This window comes from Notechis scutatus, chromosome 4 (genome assembly GCF_049901735.1).
Source record: "Notechis scutatus isolate UNSWTSFEM ecotype Mainland chromosome 4, rNotScu1.2, whole genome shotgun sequence".
Classification (NCBI taxonomy): domain Eukaryota; kingdom Metazoa; phylum Chordata; class Lepidosauria; order Squamata; family Elapidae; genus Notechis; species Notechis scutatus.
In genome coordinates, this window is record NC_142012.1 from 111,017,880 (window position 1) to 111,036,311 (window position 18,432).

Consider the following 18,432-nt stretch of genomic DNA (forward strand, 5'->3'; position numbering starts at 1 on the left):
TTATCTAGAGTGACAGTTTTTAGAACCAGATTTCTACTAGGTTGTGCATATTTGCATTTGTACGAGCAGTTGTATATAGAGATAAGTAAGTAGGTAGATAAGGTAATTGCATCACTAGAAATAAATATGCTCTTTTGTTGCTTGAATCCATCGGCTGACAAATGGCATCTTTGTCATAGTTGCAATAGTACTTTTGCCTACAAGAATGTCATCCTTCAAGCTAATTATATATTGCAATGGCAATATATACAGTAGATTCTTCAAAATTATCATTGCGTGGGTCTACTCATGAATTCCAGCAGAAAGATTTAAAATAAATCCAGTATGAATGGACAGGTACCAATTTGACACCCAGTTTGGAAACTCTAGGGCTCTGGGTTTCATGTTGGGGTTACGGATGTACAATTTCCTTATCATGTTTGTGTGGGCGTAAAGTTAATATTCAATCCTGCTTTGGCAGGATCTTCTATGTTATAAAGGAAGGAAGGAAGGAAAGAGGCAAATTCATTGACTTAGCAAATCTATGGATGTAAAAATGTATGGAGAAGGAAGATGAGTTTTCTTCCAGTCTCTGCCTCTTTCCATTTCAATCCACATGCTGAGATGCAATGTGCTTTCTTTTTTTTTTTTCCTTTTGAAGGTTAGGGTGCAAAGAAGTATTCAGATCCTAATTTCCCTTATTCTATATTGATGTATCATTACCAGATTGTGGGGGGGGAAAGATGTCTCAGGGAGCTGCTTAAGCAGCTACTCAAGACATTTTAGAAAGGGGGAAGAAGCAAAAAGATAATACTGCTCAGCTGGGGGTGGAAGGTTTTTGAATACATGCTTTGTCTGTCCTTTCTTTGGCTGGAAACCAAGAACTGTTGTCCCTGTTTCAGTTCAAACTGTCCCCTTTAGCTCTTGATGGCTTTACTGCCCTTGCTGCTGAACCTCAACAGATTGGGCTTATTTACCCATTCACACTCTACTGTGGAACCTCATTAATAGGCTTATTAGCCACGCCATTCATGTGCAGGAGGACAGACAAAAAAGGATTGTGGCCACTTTTTAGAAGAAGTTGAGAATGATGATGATGGTGGTGATTAAAGAAATGCAAAGAGGTTATTCTTTTATTCAGCAATGGCAGAAAAAGTTTTCTGAGATCACTGGAAGTTTAAATATGACAACAGTGTGTATGTGTTTGTGTGTATAACAAATCTGTTTCTGCTTTTCTTCCAATTGAGAGGCTTGTGGTGATCTAACCTGAAAACCAGCTCATTTCAATGAATAGGTGCTATTGATCAACAGAGAAAATTGTTTTTAGATGTCATGGTAGAGAAAGAATATATTTTATCATCTTTTATGGAATATTTCATTTTGGAAAGAGGCAAACAAATTGAACTGAGAAAAGTTACTATTTCTTCTTGCATTTATTTTAAGCTGAGAATGCTTTAACAATGTTTTTAAGGAGTAAGAAAAGAGATGTTTGAAGTTGAAATTGGTATCTTGTTCCTCACAGGTCAATTTCTAAATTAGAAAATGCACTTAACAGGTACAAAGATATTGTTATAAAACTGCAGAAGAGCAATTTCTATGAAAAGGGTTGTAAAGTTTCAAATCATAAACGTGTATTTAATATTTTTTTAAAAAAATATCACAACTGCAAGAATAGAAAACCAAAGACAGAGAATCTTAGCTTTAGTTCAATTATAAGCAAAGTAAGTTTGTTTTAATTATAATAATGTAATTATATTAAAGTATATGCTATCCCTCATAAGTGAACTAAAACAAGAAAGAATAAGTTTTGTTAAGAGTGTTATTTTTTAATATATGATAGAAAATGTACATTTGTACTAACTTTTACAGAAGACAACGTTGAAAAAGCACTATGCAATCTAAAACCATCTCTATCTATTGGACTGGACCGAATATGTGCCTACTTCTTAAAAAAGCTATCCACTGCCATAGCCAAACCTCTAAGCATAACCTTTGAAAAAATCTTTCAGGACCAGCTCCTTGCCAAACCTATGGTTACTAGCCACGGTCATCCTCATCTTCAAAAAGGGAGACCCAGCCTAGTTGAAAATTACAGACCAATCTCTTTATGCTGCATCATCTGTAAAGTCATGGAATCAACTATTAACCAATCCATTATCCTCCACTTAGAAACAAACAACCTACTCTCTAATAAACAATTTGGTTTCAGAAAAAAAAACTATCCTGTAATCTGCAACTCTTACACTGCAAAAACATATGGACTACACAACTCGATCAGGGCAAAGCAATTGACGCAATTTACATAGACTTCTGTAAAACCTTTGATTCAGTGGTACACGACAAACTACTCCTAAAATTAAAATCTTATGATATGTCTGGACACCTGCATAACTGGATAGAAGCATTCCTGTCAAACAGACAACAAATGGTCAAAATTGGGAACATCCTATCAAATTCTGTACCTGTAAACAGTGGTGTCCCCCAAGGCAGCATTCTAGGACCAACTCTCTTCATACTCTACATAAATGACCTCTGTGATCATATTAAGAGCAACTGCGTTCTTTTCGCTGATGATGTAAAGCTATTCAACACCACCGACAATACTGCTACCCTTCAAAAAGACCTCGACTATGGGTCAGAATGATCAAACAAATGGCAACTTCAAATCTCAACAAATAAACGCTCTGTCTTACATATTGGCAAAAAAAAGCAGAAAATAAAATACAAGCTGAATAGTCAAGACCTTGTTGATGACCCAAACTTTGTCAAGGACCTTGGAGTACTCATCTCAAATGATCTAAGTGCTAGAGCCCACTGTAACTACATCGCCAAAAAGGCATTAAGAGTTGTAAACCTGGAGAGGGCAGAGCTGGCGTCGCGATGATACGGCACGCGATCTTGGAGGTCTGAGATCGCTGCTGATATCTTTGCTCCTGGACCTAAACTGTCCCGAAGAGATGGTGAATGCAAAGAGCGCATCTTGTCGATCCCAGGGATACTGCAAAGTCCCTGGTAGATCCAGGAGAAGCTCTTTTTGCCAGCAGCAAAGAGGCAACCATTAAAGCTGCTGAAGTTGGGACAGCTCCGAAATGAAAGAGAACGGAAAGAGAAAGTGTGCCGGTTTGGTGAGAACTTTTTCTTTGACAGAAGCGATTAAGCGGCGATTTTAAACAGGAATATCAAAGTAATACTTTTATTTATTTTTTCTTATTGCTGGATTTTCTACATATGATTTTATATTTTGAAACTGGAATTGGTTTTTTTTCTTCTTCCACTTCTTCTTTCTCTTCTTTTTGATTTTATAATATTTTAGGCTAGAGACTCCCTTTTAGTTATCTTTTTAAATATCTTTTTCCCCTTTTAATTAATTTTCATTATATTTTGTTTGGAAAAGGAGGGGGAAAGTGAAAGCAAAAGAAACTCTGTAACACTGCCAACTAGAGGCTTGGAAATATTTTATTTCTTTTTCTTAACCAGACAAAGCTGAGAAAGAACTGAGACTTCTTTTCAAGGACATTGCCTGTTTGATAAGATAGAGGGAAGAGCATAGGAGAGTATTACTGCAGGTGCTCTTCTGGGTTTCTATCAACAGCTGAAGTCTGGTATTGAAGCTTATAGAAAAATAAAGGTGATAAGATTCTGGAGAAGAGAGTTATAAATCTTAACAAAAGCCTTGGACAATTTAACAAAGTGCAGTGTGCTCTTTTTATCTTTTTGTTTAAGCTGTGCTATTTCTTACTTTAACAAACCCCCTCCTTACTAGTTTACTTTTCGTAATAACTATTTGGATTTTTGGCCTTTTGGAACTTGATTTTTGTCTTTCCTTTTGTCTTTTGAAGTCAAATTTTTATGTTTGCATTTTATTTTAAAGGAAAAGTTCCCGCCTTTTTTTTTTTTTAAAGGGAGTAGTCTCTTTTCTTTTTTCTCTCTCCCTCCCTTGTATTTTTTTTTCTATTTACCTTACATATTGGTGTTTTTTTATTTTTGTGACTTTCTTTTTTTTCTTATGCATCCTTTTATACTTGAGACCTCTTAATTGAATTAAGGTGTTGAAGAACCTGAAGAACTTTTCTTTTCTCCTTTTTAGTTTTTTACCTTTTACTTTTCCGCCTTTTTCAGGATTTAACAATTTTTTCTTTTTTGTGTGTGTTTATGCTCTTTTCTTCCATTTTTGAGTTTTTACTGCTATCTAATCAATCGATTGGATTAAGGTATACAAGAACCTGAAGAAATTATTATTATTATTATTATTATTATTATTATTATTATTATTATTATTATTATTATTATTATTATTATTATTAGGTTTCTTTTTTCCCACTATTTTTATTTGGAATTGCAATTGGTTATTTCACAAGTGGATTAAGGTCTAGAAGAACCTGAAGATTTTGAATTGTCTGAAATGAGTAGGAAACTAACAGCCCCTGGTTCCTCAACTTCTACTTCTTCCTCTTCACCATCTGGAGGACAACGTTCAATACAGACAATGTTACAGCAAGAAAAAGAAAAGAAAAAGTGACCCTGCAGATGATTATGCAAGGAATTCAAAATATACAAATAAGAACAGAGAATATTGAAAAGAGAACAGAGAACACTGAACAAAGAACAGGGAAAACTGATGAAAAAGTGGAGAACATTCAACAAATGATGTTGAAGTATGATGAGAGATTCCAAAAAATTGAAGAAGAAGATAAACAAAGAGATAAGAAGATTGGAGACATTGATAGCAGATTAACTGTGGTTGAACAAGATAAAAGTGGGATGCTGAGATGGGAGATGGACAGATCAGAATTTTATCTCAGATTCTAAAACACAGAGGAAGAAAAGGGACAAAACCTAGCTGAGATAATGATAGAAATTTTGGCTGAAGCTTTGGAAATAACTAAAGAGAAGATGATGGATGGAATAGATAAGGTTTATCGAGTCTTCACAAGATATGCAATGAGAAATAGCTTACCCAGAGAAGTTCACATTATATTTACAAAGAAAGCCATTAAAACGCAAATATTGCAAGTGGCAAGAGAGAAAACATTGAAATATAAAGATAAGGAGATTGTGGTTCTGAAACAAGTACCCAGAAGAGTGAGATAGATGAGAAGAGAATACCGATTTCTGACCAAAATGTTACTTAAAAAAGAGGTGAATTATAGATGGCTGATTCCAGAAGGTTTAATGTTCACATGGCAAGAACAGAGACATAGAATTGACTCAATTGAGAAAACTGAATCATTTTACACAGAATTTTTTGGAGGAAAAGAGGAAGAGGCAGAAAAAGAAATCTCACTAATTGAATTCCAAGAGGACTGCCAAATGGCGATTGAAAAAGAAGAAGGTGCAGTAGGTGGAAAGCTGGAAGCCAAAGAAGAACATGAACTAAGATCTACGAGAGCTGCTAAACCTAACTACAAAATATAACCATGGAAGAGAAAAAACTGATTACAATTAATATAAATGGACTTAACTCAGCTGTTAAAAGAAGGAAAACTTTCCATAAATTAGAGAAATTAAAATTTGATATAATCTGCCTACAAGAAGTACATATCAAAAGCAACATGAACAATTGTTGATACAGCCAAAGTTAGGGAAAATATTTACTTCTTTGACACAATGCAAGAAAAGAGGAGTGGCTTTATACATTAAAGATATTATCCCAGTGAAATTGATCTATACTTATGACGATGGAAGAATACGGAAGATGGCTTGATGTTTTTATGTTTTGTTTGTCTATGTTCATTTTAAAAACCAATAAAAGTTTTTTAAAAAAAGAGTTGTTAACCTAATCCTGCATAGCTTTTTCTCTGGTAATATCACTCTACTAACTAGAGCATACAAAACATTTGCTAGACCAATACTCAAATGCAGCTCATCAGTCTGGAACCCACATTACGTATCTGATATTAGCACAGTTGAGAAAGTCCAGAAATATTTCACAAGAAGAGTTCTCCACTCCTCCTCTACTTGTAGCAGAATACCTTATGCCACCAGACCTGAAATTTTAGACCTAGACAACCTAGAACTACGCCGCTTTCGGTTCGATCTAAGTATAATACATAAAATTATATATTGCAAAGTCCTACCTGTCAATTAATACTTCAGCTTCAACCATAACAATACAAGAGTACACAATAGATACAAACTCAAGGTAAACCACACTAAACTTGATTGCAGGAAATACAACTTTAGCAACAGAGTGGTCAATGTCTGGAATACTCTACCTGACTCTATAGTTTCTTCCCCAAACCCCAAAAACTTTAACCTTAGACTGTCTACTATTGACCTCACCCCTTTCCTAAGAGGTCTGTAGGGGGCGTACATAAGCACACCAATGTGCCTACCGTCCCTGTCCTATTGTTTCTTTTTTTCTTATTCGTATCCATTTCATGTATTCATAATCATGTTTATACTTATACTGTTATCTAATAATCGCTTGACAAAATAAAATAAAATAAAAACTAAGTTTAGTTTATTCTACTTGATCCTTGACCAATATTGACATTTTCATCATTTATATTGCAGTATTTACACAAGACTTTCTATGGGATCTAATGATATTTAGAGTGCATTGCTGGGATTTTAATCAAAGAATAGCTTTTAAACAAGAGTAGAATTTAAATTGGTAGTGACAAGATTATGAGGGCTTTTTAAAAAAAATAATAATATTTCCTTTCATTTCTTTTGAACAAGAAATATTTTCTGAAAAATCAAGCCATCCAAGGTATTTGTAATCTTCCCACTTATGTTCATTTTATTTCCCATTCATTCAACTTTGCTGCTGGACAGTCAAGGTAATAAGCCAGTCAAGGTAATAAGCAATGCCAATGCATTAGAAGCAGCAAGAGAGTCACTAACTTGTATTTTACTATTGTTCTAAAAGATGAACCATTTCAGCAAAGCAAACGATGTAATTATTCCTAATGGAAAACAGCTCCTGTTTGGAACAGCCATGTTTATGTGATTTTGATTTTTCAGCTCATGGGACTGTTAACTGGCAAACATTTCAGATCAGGATGGGAAGAAGTCAAGAGTTAATGGCTGCCATATTACTACCCTGGAATATGAATTGGCTTCATATTATCCCCTGCAGGTTAACTGCTTTTCTTCATTCTTCATGATTATTAATATGAGAATTTCTCATATTCTTATGAGTGTGTACAGGTTCAGATGAGTACATTCTGTTTCCAAATACTAAACATTCATGTGGCAATCTAAGGGGAACGTATATCTTACAGCTCTCCATGCAATCAAAACATGTAAGGGTAAAAAAAAATAAAAAATAGATAAATTTCATAAGGACAGTATTGTTTTCCGCTTTCTTTTAAATTGTCTTCCCTTCCCTTATCCCATTTCTTTTTTGCATCTGTTTTAAATGTTAGCTTGTGTGACTTAGGCATTTTTTAAAAAGATTTACTTTAATGCAAATTGTTCGAGTAATAGGCACAAATTCTGCTTCACTATTTTATTTCCATTTAATTCAAGTTTGTAAAGAAAATATATAAAACAATATTAAGGTCAGCAATGCAATCTGGACTTTAGTAAAAAAAAAAAGGGGGGGGAATAAGTGAAGGTCAAGAACACAGAAAATCACGAGCAGGAAGGGCACCTAATTAGAGCTGGGCCTCTCCATGCCTTTGATTGAATGTATAAATAAGGCTTTTCCTATTTATGCTTACTCAACCTGGAATAGCAGCACATTATTACTGCTTTCTGAAAAATTGCCTGACCATGTTTTCCATGTATGAGGGTCATTATAGCCGAAAAGCAGGCAGAGCAATGTGATAAAACATGTCATCAGTTTAGAGTCTTTGCGCTGCCCCAAAAGATTCAAGTCCAGCCCCACTTGAATTCTATTGACATTTATCTGGCGCAGAGGTGTCAAACTTGTGGCCTGTGGGCTGTATGCGTCATGCACTGGCCACCCTCACCCCCAGTTTAGTGAAGGGGGGAAAAGACCTGATACATCATGTGACAACAATGTGATGCCATGAGTTTGACACCCGTGATCTAGCACCAATTTAGTGCTGACCATTAATTGACCAGATTCTTATGTATCAATCAATTGCTTATGCTGCAGCCTACACAGATAGATCTGATTCTTTGTGCCTGCCAGTCATCTGCAAGGAAGGATCGACATCAAAATGGTGGGTGTAACCAGGCAATCAAAACTACACCCCTTTTTACATATCTGTGAAGTATGTGTCATATATTTAAAAAGCTGGGGCTTTATCACCTACTCACACTCCTCATTTTGATGCCATTGATCTCTCCTTGTGAGGGGCCCTGCAAGGAACTTCGGTGCTTTGCCTATAAATAGAGATAATTCTCAATATTAGCTGAATTTCACATTTTGAAAGAATAACAATCAATTTGTTTCCCCGCCTCATCCCAAAGTTCTAAGGAAAAGCCCAAGCCCAACCTGAACCATTGGTAGCCCCTGAAAAGTCAAATTTCATATTTTATGTTAAGACAGACTAAATGGATCCACTCTTGTTCTAACCCTAGTTCGTCTTCCTCAATCTACTCTTATTTTTTTCCTCTTCTCTAATTAAGAGTTGGATTCTTTTGATTGAGAATTGTTCATTCTACATTTTGAAACAAATGAGTCACACATTTTTGTTGATTTATAGTTCATAAGAATGGGAGGTGAAACTGATTTGAACCCATGATTGTGAAACATGTTTTCTGAACTTGATGCCTTGCATATGTTGATCAGTACTGGTGGAAGGGAGGAATAGTAAGAGCTGAGTGTAGCTGTAGGCGAACGAGAATCTTCTTAGGATTGCACACTAAGAATAGGCCCTCAACAGAATGGGCTCCTCTGTCTGTCGGTAAGATTCATGTCTTGTGGGCTCCTTCGGGAAGCAGGGTAAGGTGTGTTTGTGGTTGCATTTGTGAAATGATAGATCTTTATTTGAGGGAAGGCAATACTTTTGTGAAAGAGGAGATCGTACATCCTGTCTTGAAAAAAGATAACTCCTGCACCTACTGTTTTGAAAAGATCCACTTTGTCTTAGGAAATATTCAGTCAATGTTTGGGCATGGTCATAGGACAGTAATGTTGCTGTGTTGGATGATATTATTCAAGTTTGAATTGGGCACAAGAAGGATGTCCCTGCTGGTTGTCTAGAATCTATCAATGGCTTAAAACAAACATTGTTCACGGTATTCTTCTGAAAGCTTTGGCAGTTGGAGACACTTAGTACACTGTAGTTGACTGAACTGGAAATGTTGTAGATGTCTGGAGCCTATTAAAATCTAGATGGGTGGAAACCCAAATCTAAGAAGATGGCGTTTACTATACATTAGTAAAGTTCATCAGTTTATGTTTTCTCTGGTGGTAGCTCTTGATAAGGTCATCCTCTCCCAAGAGGGAGGCAATTGCAAATGGAGGCAATGGGCAGGAAGTATGTTGCAGACCTTCAGTGGTGAATCTATTGAAGTCTAACTGGACCAGAATGCCCCGATTTCAGTAACTCACATCCTTATCTCCTTGCAACTGAATTACCATAATGCACGCTTAAGTGGGATTGCCTTTGAAGATGATTGAGATGCTACAGCCTGGAACAAACTGCAGTAATAGACCATTCGTTGGGAAGATCCATAGTGTATATGAATATTGTAGTTGCTGTACTGTCTGCCATTAAGCTTCTGCCAATTCAAACAATGAGGGAGGTCAAGGAGGCTTGAACTAGAATTTAAACTTTTTTCTCCTATGGACCTTTCATGCTTGATATGACTATCTGCTCTTGTTCTTTCATTTTTAAAAGCCCTCTCAGTTGAACTTGAGACTCTATAATTAATTATTAGTGCAATATTATATTAAATTTTTTCTCATCCAATGCCACTCGTGGTCCAGAAGGGCCTTCACCATTAAAAGTTGGTACAATTTTTTTAGCTATTTGAAACTGCATGGGTTTTCTATTAATTCACAAATGAAAACAATTATTTTAGCCTTTGTACACTGCCTAAGATGAAGATATAAACACAATCTCTATAATAAATTCTCTATTTATATTTAGCTAAAATCTTTTCAGCACAATCTAGAAATAAATAAATCATCAACATCTGGTAAAATAAAATGTTAATTGTCTTCTTTTTTAAAATAAAAAGCAAATGTGTTTTGTATATTCATAAAATATTGCATTGATTTACATGACATTTGCTCTGATAATAATTTATCAGAGCAAAATTCTTTTTGGCTTTCCATATTAAAAATCTGAATTTCTTTTATACAGCTACTCTTCGGTTTTTAAACAGTGCTATCCACATAAATCCATTGTTGTCCCAATGCCTTCCTTGTACAGTTTTTTTTGAATGTTGTGCATATCTGTTCTGGAGTTCATTGCTGTTTTTCCTAGACAGGATAGAAATGAATAGAAAGTCAATAATGTTGGGCGTGAGATACAGTGAATCAGGCACATAAACAAGAATTACTGAAGAAAATCGGCAATTTCTCCAGAACTTACCCAACCCCAGCTGTTCCTCTTTAGTTTGGGGAAATAAAAATATGAATACCAATCAGGCTTCTACCCCCTATATTGCTGTCAGATGGAGAAGAACAGTCAGAACACTTTGTGTTGCCAGTCCATGTAGCATTTGAACATGCAATGAGCAGATTTACAGTGGTGGGATTCCAATAATTTTACAACCAGTTTGCCCAGGGTCAGGTGGGCTGTCATGGGAGGCGTGGCCCATCCCTATCCTCCAGCATTGCCACACATGCGGGACGAGCCTCCTGCAATGGCCAACCTGATCCTGGGTGAACTGGTTGTTAAATTATTCCCTCCCCCCCATTATCAAAGTGGATCCTGAATATTGCGCTGCAATGGAGAAATAGGAAATGGAGTGGCCAGCATGAGGTGAGGAGGAGGAACAGGGAGAAGAAAGAGGGAAAGTGGCCTCCTCCTTCCTTCGTGCTGGTCACTCCATTGCCTGTTTCTCTATTGCAGTGCAAAGCAGTGCCCAGATCCACTTTGATAGTGGTAGTGGGTAATTTAACAATCGGTTTGCCCGAGCTAGTATGAACTATCTGAATCCCACCACTGGAAGAGAACATTTTTGACTCCTGCAGTTTTGGACATATTTATGTTAACATTACTGATACTGTTGTGCATTCATATTTTATCTCTGCTAATATTTTAGCAATGTGGAGAGAGAAAAAAGAAAACGTTTATTTTCCCTGATTTTTTTTCTTTTTTTTTTTTAAACAAGTTTTATTAATTTTTTTCAAAACACACAAGTCGTCATTATCCATTACATATTTAAACCTTTTTCCATTATAAATTTAACAAGTCAGATAAACTATAATTCTGTTTTAAACCATTTCCATATAAACATACAAAAACCTCTTATCCATTTTCTCTTTCTTTCTCTTTACTCTTATTCCATTTTATTATTATTATTTCATCTATTTCTTTCTGACTTAGTTACCATTATTCTCATTCTATATTTCTGCAAGGTTTCATTAATTCTCCCCCCCCAAAAAAAACATATATACACAACACACAAAACATAAAAAAGATCTTTTTGGAAAGTAACTTGGACCCAGGTATTTCTTTCTTCATGGACTTCAACTGTATTCATACTCATCTTACATATCATTACTTATTTTATTTACCATTCTAAATCTTCTATATTAACTTCTCCCCATATTTCACTCTTTTTAATTCTATCTTAATTAATCATCTTAATTTGAGTCATTATATTTGTATCTTTTGTCCATTCTTTATTGTACCTTTGTCTCATTCCTTATAAAAAAAAAAGAAATTTCTCCTGAAATCACTAATCAGAGTATGATGCCTTTCTATCTCCCGACTAAATTAATCAAATTAATCTTTAGAATACCCAATCCGATTTTGCTTGGTACATTCTAACTGAATAATACATCCAAAATAATTAAATACATAGTTAAACAATAGATCTAAATATTAAAAACAAATACTATAATGAAAATTTTATAATAACATCAATCCCATAATCTTATTAAACTCTTTAATTAAAGCTCAATATTCTAAATCTCCCCTCATATTATATTTTAAAACCAATCATTATTAACATTTCAACATTTTAATCTCTTATCAACTCTTAAGCCATTTAAGTTTTCTATTTCTAATACAATACTACCATATCATCTTATGTACCTTGCAAAATCTCTTTGAAGAAATTATACTTATCCTTTATCCCTAAACAAAATTCCTTTTTTCCCATTTAATTTCAAAACTTTGTAGCTTTTCTCCACCTTTTCCCTTTCTTTCTTCTCCCAACAAACCTTTCTACCCCCCCTTCTTCTAGCCTCTGCCTTACTGGCTTCCCTTCTCTGTCGTATTCCTCTTCCCTTTTGTTTACCATCCTTATATTGATTTTGCACCTTGTTTTTCCCTTTCTTAAATGTTTTTTAAATCTTAAGTCCTTTATTTCTCTTCTCTTCCCTCTTCCTTCCCTCTTGGTCGAGTTCTGAGATTTATTAAAGATGGTTTCCTCTCCTTCTTCTTCTTCTGCTGTCTTCATCTGCTGCAATGTTTGTTGATAGTTAATAAGCGCCATTTCTAAAAAAAGGAAGGCTTCTTTCAAACCAGCTTTACCATTTTTTTTGCTTGCTCATAATCTTTTCTCAGTTCCTCAATAGAAGGAGCCATTATAAATCTTTTCTTTTCTTTTCTCTTACAACAGTCAGAATATTCCAAAGGAAAAATAAGACAATCCCAAAGCTATCAGTCAGTCCAAACCAAGACAGAGTTCCCACTCTCTCCTCCTAGGGTAGTATCAATCGGAGAAAAAGAAAGTCCAAATCTGTTTCTTAAAATCTTATTGCAATATATTTTAGTCTTTCAATCCTTAAGGCATCTCCTCCAACAAAGTCTTAGCATACAAATATTTTTTTTTAGTCCTCTCTTTTCCCACTCATCGCTTAAAGCCAGTTTTCACCTAAAAAAAAATAGATTTCTTAATATTCACTTTTTATTCCGTAGAAAAAGAGGGTAAGCTATCCTTTCAGCACCATTAAACTGCCGCTTTTTTTCCTCTTCTCGAAGGTATCATTCAGAAAGTCATACTTTTCAGGAATTTTGTTAAATATGTCTTAGAGTCCTAGGAGCCAAGAAAAACTTTCTCCTTTCAAGCACTTTCTCCACTTCCTCCTGCGCATTCTTACCCGGCTGCCAGCTTCTTTGTGGCGGCCATTACGGACCGCCGCTGCACCATCCTGGGAAAAGGGGGTTCTGCCGGCCGGGGAGGGGGTCTTCAAAACCCCCAAACCCTTCTCCGGATCCCCCCTACCTTCAGCTGCCCCTGCAGGGCAGCCTAGCTCCGTACCCGTCTGGGTCGGAGCCCCAAAACAGCTAGCGCGGCAGGGATCGCGCAGCTTCGCAAATCCCTGCCGCTCGTGAAGCCAACAAACCGGAAGTCCCCTGATTTTTTTTCTGGTCCCTTTCTCTCGTCTCACTTTGTTGCAGACAGAATCAGACAAAGGAAAACTTAGAAAAGATGGAACATCTCCCCTAATATGTCTTCAGTGACCTTTGTGCTTCCTATTGCCACTTATTAAAAAGGGTTCAGATCAGACTGTCTTCCCAAAACATGGAATTGAGACCCCTTCTATAAGGCTACTAGTTTTGCCTCCAAAATAATTGGAGGCAGTTTCAAGCTACCAGGCAGAAATCACTAAATGCTCTTTCCTTTCCTCTATTAGCCAGCCAGTGTGGATTTTTTTTTCAATCATGGAGAGTGTTTTTTTTTTTTCAAAAGATAATTAGCTCTTATGCAATAAGGGAAACAGATAGTCTTCACAAAACCAGACTATATTTGGAAGAATACAAAGCCATCTTCAACATGATTGGAAACCCTGGGGAAAGTGACAAGATATATATCTGTTTGCTTTTTTATTTTAGAAGAGGGATGAAATTCAGGAGGATTCAAGATGAGTTGGGAGCTAATGGGGAGCTGACAACCTCATCATTCTCTAGAGCAGGGGTTTCAACCTCGATTTCACACATCAGGACTGTCTTTGACCTCAGGGGATCGGGTGGGTGTGGTTGGGGTAGGCATGGCTGGAGTAGGCATGGCCAGCTTGATGTCACTCCTGTAGTTCTCTGCCAGCAAAAATGGAGATCGGAGGAGTCATGTGCAGTCCCACCAGGCTCTGATTTTGGCTGTGATGGCTTACTGCAGTGTCTCCCAGTGAAAACGAAGCTGGTGGGCTGTGCCTGGTCTGTCAAGCTCCATTTTCACTGACAGAGGGCTATAGGAAGCCATTGTGGCTAAAAATGGAGCCTGGCAGAGGCACTGAGGGCTGGTCCTTCCCTGTTTTCAAGGTGGCCCCACAGGCCAGATCTAAGCATATCACAGGACTGTAGGCCTTGAGTTTGACACCCCTGTTCTAGAGGAAAAGTATGAAAATAATCTGTAATGGTATGTGAGAATGACCTTGGGAGACAGAGGAAGATCTGCAGCCTAGGCAAAGATCTAATAACAAAATATGAACCTGAAGGAGAGTAGTGGTGGTGTGTGGGCTAGAGAAAGCATATCAAAAAAGACTTGCCTAGCTTTTTGGAGAATAAAAGTAAGAGGTGGGAGGGGTATTTCAGACTTGCAAGATTTTGTTGATGTAACAATCCGTATAAGAATTTTGTTTCCTCTTGCATATCTATCTTTCCATTAAAAAAACCTGTAGAACTAATGTGGGAGAATAGATAGCTAAGAATTCTACCTGGTGACAGGGTTTAGTTTGCTTTATGTAAATATTTATATAATTTTTATTGATTATGTGATTGATTGTATTATTGATTATTGATGTTATTATGTGCCAACAAATTATTATTGTTCTCTTAGTTGCCACAGAGATTTTCTCCATGACTTTTTGTCTCTAACCCAGTCTTTCAGATCTTCTATCAGGGCACTCATCGCCATTGTAGCTGTGTCCATCCAACTTGCTGCTGGTCATTCTCTTCTTTTCTTCCCTTCCATTTTTTCCAGGATGAAAGCCTTCTCAGAACTAGATCTTAACCTAATGCCTCTATAGTAGGATATTTTTTGCCTGGTCATTTGTGCTTTGAATGAAAACTCGAAGTTGATTTGTTCAATTATCCTGTTTTTCCTCCATGGTATTCTCTTTTCCATCACCGAAATTCAAAGGTGTCCATACTCTCCCTATCCCATTTCTTCAAAGCCTTCAAACATACAAAGCGTCCCAGGGAATATCATGTTTTTCATGGTTCTACTCTTTCTAGGTCATTTATAGAATAAAAATATTTTATCTTGGTTTAGGAATAGAATAGAACAGAACAGAAAAGAATTCTTTATTGGCCAAGTGAGATTGGACACACAAGGAATTTGTCTCGGTGCAAATGCTCTCAGCGTACATAAAAGAAAAGAAAAGATACATTCATCAAGAGTCAAGAATCATAAGATACAACACTTAATAATCATAGGGTACAATCAACAATCAAATCATACTAGGAAACAGTCAATATAAATCGTACGGATACAAGCAACAAAGTTACAGTCCTACAATCACAAGTGGGAGGGGATGGGCGATAAGGAGTGATGAGAAGATTAATAGTAATAGTAGTGCAGACTTTGTAAATAGTTGGACAGTGTTGAGGGAATTATTTGTTTAGCAGAGTGATAGTGTTTGGGGAAAAAACTGTCCTTGTGTCTAGTTGTTCTGGTGTGCAGTGCCCTATAGTGTCGTTTTGAGGGTAGGAGTTGAAACAGTTTGTCCAGGATGTGAGGGATCTGTAGATATTTTCACAGCCCTCTTTTTGAGTTGTTTAGTATACATAATACAGGTAATAATGAAGCTGCCTAAAATGGCAGAAAGCAAGACTGATTTCAATTTTTTTCAGTTCCTATGACAGACTAGTCCTTCATTTATCACTTGTATATGACTGACATATAGAATATTGTCTAATATTTGACTGTTAAAGTTCTTGTCTTGTTCATGGGAAATTAATATCCAGACTGACTACTCTTGCAAACATCCCTTGCTTGTCTTAAACCACCCCCAAAAATGGAAGCAGAATCACTGAAATTTATTTATTTATTTTATTTATTTATTTATTTATTTATTTATTTGATTTGCCAATTGTTTACAAGATAATAAGTATAAATGTATACATAGTTGTGAATACATGAAATGGTTACATATAAGAAAAATAAAAGAATAAGAGAAACAATAGGACAGGGACGGTAGGCACGTTGGTGCGCTTATGCACCAACGTGCAAATTGTCCCAAAGGTGCTTTTTTTTCCCTCTCTCTCTCCAAAAGGCAGCTGGATTTTGTTTTTCCTCAAAGACATTTCACCTCTCATCGAAGAAGCTTCTTTGGTTCTGACTGAATGTCTCATCGAAGAAGCTTCTTCAGTCAGAACCGAAGAAACTTCTTGGATGAGAAGCGAAAGGTCTTCGAGGCAAAACAAAGCCCAATTGCCTTTTTTTTGGGGGGGGGGGGCTGGTTGTCTGAGAATCCCCACTAGACAAATCATCGAAATTATTCCGTGTTATTCCAAGTAGGATAAAATATTGACTGCTTCACTTTCTCCATCTCCCACCACAGAGTTTAGTTAGGCGGTTTAAGAATCGGCAAAAATTTGGGGCGTGTGTCTGCGGGAGTAGAAAAAAAGAAAAAAAAATCTTTTTCTCTTCCAAGGCTGTTTCTGCGGTGCCGCTTGGAGGCGTTTTCACCCCGGCGCGCACGCCTTTAAAGTTGCGGGGAGAAAGCGGGAGGCGAACCCCACTTCTCTCTCCAACCTATATGAAGCGCGTAAGGGGAATTGCTGCCCCGCTCGGTGATTGGCAGAAGAACCGTCCAGGAAACGGCTCGGGTTTCAACTTCGGGGGAGTGACCAAGCGAAGGAGGGGAGGGGAGGCAGAAAAAGGGGTTTGTTGTAGAGTTGATAAAGCTTTGGAGTTTGGCGGCGAGAGGATTCTGAATGGATCCCGAATGATCGGGACTCGAAACATCTCTATTACGTCCTGCTTTTTTTTGGAAAAGAGAGGGAGAGAAAAGTTTTGGGAACTGCCGTCGTCTTTCTCCATCTGGATCCTGGAGTGAAGCGAGGAAAAAAACACACAAAAAAAGTGTTGGATTTTTTTTTTGAGGGGGGGGAATACTCTGAATTTCGTTTCTCTCTCTCGTTACTATTTTAAGTTTAATTCCTTTTTTTCCCCTCGTCTTTTTTTTTTAACTGAACGCTTCTACCCCAACTCCCCCTCCTCCGCCGTCTTTTGGAGAGGGGCGAAGAAAAGAGTGGAAAGGGTTTGAGGCGCGGGGATGGAGGTGGTCGCCGCCGAGTCCCCCCGCCCGGGTTTGTTAGGACTTCGGACCGACGTCTTTGAGCGCCCGAGCGTGGAATAAAGTCGATTTATTGTGAGTTTTATTTTATTTTTTATGTTTTATGTTTATTTTTTTGCAAAGATTGTTTCTGTCTCCCTTTCCTCCTCCGGACAGCCTTGTCTTCGTCTCTCCGCCCGGTACACACGCCCGGGCAAGGGAATCCAGCCGATCGCTTCGTCGGAGCCTTTTCAATCTTAGGTAATTGGACCGGGCTTGGCTTGTAGATGAGAGGCGCACAGCGGCCGAGGAAGGGAGGCGGAGAAAAGAGGAGGGGAGTGCGTGTGTGTGTGTGGGGGGCGAATCGGCTGGCCAAAGACCAGCGTAATCCCCCGCTTTCCAAGCTCGCAAAGAGCACGGACCCCTCCACCTCTTTCTTGCTAAAGCTCCCCGCGCCCCGCTTTCCAACAATTAACTTTGCGCTTGGGAAAAGGGGGGGGGGATTTGCAAACGTGCGGTTGCCGGTCACAGGATTTGCAAGACGGTACATAGTTGTGCTTTTTTCTTCCCGGGGCAGGGAGAGAAGAAGTGGGTGGGTGGGCATCCGGAGCGAGGTCGTTCCAAAGTTTGGCAAGTTTGTGTGGGTGTGTGAGTGTGTTTTAAAGCGAGTTCTATCGCTTAGGTGGATGAAATTGGTTAAACCAGGTACAGCTCTACCTACCCAGGCAGGAGTCCTTGGGTGGGTTGAGCTGGCACCCCCCCCCCCCCCCAGTTATGATCCGTCTGACGTGAATGGAGTGGAGGGGCTGCTTCCTTGGAGGAGCCGCCTGCGGTTTCTGGCAGGTTCCTTCTTCCTCTTCCCCCCGCCTAGTAAACTTACTTCTATCCCTTTTCTAAACGACGCTTGTCACGCGCGAGATTTCACGATGGAGGTGCTTTACGTGGAAGAGTTTCCGAGGAAATTAAAAGAAAAATCGCCAGGCGTATTTTGTTAATTTAAGCCTGTTGTAATAATTAAGGTATTACTACAACAGGTTTTGGGCTTGGAAGAGGGGAACAGTCAACAAGACGGGAATAGGACTCAGGGTCTGGGCTGCGCGCTCTACGCTGCCTCCCCGGTGCCTGTATTAGCAGATATCGACATAGAATCTATCCTGGTTCTCTGGTTTTTCAGGATGGAGGCAAAA

The 18,432-nt window shown here is 37.9% G+C and overlaps 1 protein-coding gene across 31 annotated transcripts in view; it reads left to right on the plus strand.

Moving 5' to 3' along the window:
- Positions 1-18,432, plus strand: part of FGFR2 (fibroblast growth factor receptor 2) — a 157,569-nt gene that overhangs the window by 29,543 nt on the left and 109,594 nt on the right. For 7 of the 31 annotated variants that reach the window (XM_087964406.1, XM_087964408.1, XM_087964412.1 and 4 more), the window contains exon 1: positions 17,207-17,341. The exons of 2 other annotated variants lie outside the window; for them this stretch is intronic. The gene's annotated coding sequence lies outside the window, so the exon portion shown is untranslated. Of the gene's footprint in view, positions 1-16,842; positions 17,507-18,432 lie in introns of those variants that run through there. 22 more of the 31 variants (XM_087964415.1, XM_087964420.1, XM_087964431.1 and 19 more) reach the window with 13 other exon arrangements.